Source organism: Euprymna scolopes, chromosome 5 (genome assembly GCF_053919585.1).
Source record: "Euprymna scolopes isolate OS-2025 chromosome 5, ASM5391958v1, whole genome shotgun sequence".
Lineage (NCBI taxonomy): Eukaryota > Metazoa > Mollusca > Cephalopoda > Sepiida > Sepiolidae > Euprymna > Euprymna scolopes.
Genome location: NC_136486.1, coordinates 37,410,978 through 37,412,405, shown reverse-complemented (window position 1 = coordinate 37,412,405; position 1,428 = coordinate 37,410,978). Strand labels below are relative to the sequence as shown.

Here is a 1,428-nt window from a genome sequence, read left to right as displayed (position 1 = left end):
GACCAGATAAAAGTCTTAAGCAATTTGCAATTTTATTCTTAGTATTGCCCGCACTAAGAGTTGAACCTTTAACCTCGGCAAGAGTGGCACTTAGAACCGAATCTTCTATGCATCCATCCATAGCCCTTGAGCCCCTAGAGGGGCATAGGCCATCTACAACTTTTGTAGATGCTTTTGTAGCAAGGAGTTCTTTTTACAGGGTGAGGGTGCTGGCCCCACGCCCAACCTTCCCAGAAGGTACATACAGCACCTAGCCTTCCCAAATGGTCACCAACCTGGTACTGGCCAGGCTCAACGTTGCTTAACTTCGGTGATCTGGCGAGAACCGGTGTGTCAACGTGATTGTGCCGTACGATAACCGAATCTTACTTAAAGCTTAATACAGTTAAGCCACGGATCATTGTGTAATTTTGTAAATTCACCCTTGTCCGTTCGTCCGTTCGTCTGTCCGCACTTTTCTCAATAACTACGCCTTGGAACTTTTTGAAACTTTGCACAAACATTAAACATGATATGAATAAAAAAGTAACAGAAAGGAGTTTCCGGGAAAACTCCAGTTGCCCCCCCCCCCCGAGTGCCTTCTGAGTTAAAATAGCTAAAATTTACACTTTGTGCTAATTAAAAAAATTGATGCCTCAGATTTTTATACAACTTTCTGAAAAGTTGTAACTAACTATTTCTATATAATTTTGTTTGTCTATACTTCGCAATAACTCTTAGGTGTGTCCCAGGAGTTCTTTTAGAGCTAATAAAAACACTCTATTTTTAGGACTATTTTACTATATTTGTCCAAAATTTTTTGTGCATGTCTATTTAGCAGTTTTGCATGGTGCTGAACTCAGATTTAAATATATTATGGCCTTGGGAGCTTTTTGGGCTAAATAAGGGCGGTGGCAAATGATGGACATAGTCATTTCATTTTTTTTTTTTTTGCATGGTTCAGAACTCAAATTTACGTATGTTTAGGCCTAAAACGGCACGGTTTGTTCATTTTCACCAGGATTTTACATCCCCTGGGGAATTTGGGGGCTAAATAGGGGGGATGCTGAACTTAGTCATTTTTTATGTCTCGTTCACTGTGCACTCACGGGTGACCATGCATACTTTACTTGCCTTTTTTCAATCGCTGGATTGCAAAATGTTTTTATTTCAGTTCTAACGTATGCCATCCAAGTAATTTTGTTTAACTTTTGAATTTTGTACTATATATATATATATATATATATATATATATATATATATATATATATATATATATATAGTCAAAATAATGAAAAGAATATTTTCTTGTCACAGCCTAATCATTGCAATTTTCTGTTAATTTTAGTGTTATGTGACCAGTAGTTTAAGAGTTTATTGGTTAAATAATTAAACACAGACAGACCTATATAATCTTCTGTAATATATATATATATATATATATATATA

At 36.1% G+C, this 1,428-nt stretch overlaps 1 pseudogene; it reads right to left on the bottom strand.

Moving 5' to 3' along the window:
- Positions 1-238: 238 nt before the first annotated feature.
- On the bottom strand, positions 239-355 carry LOC145277367 (5S ribosomal RNA; annotated as a pseudogene).
- Positions 356-1,428: the final 1,073 nt, after the last annotated feature.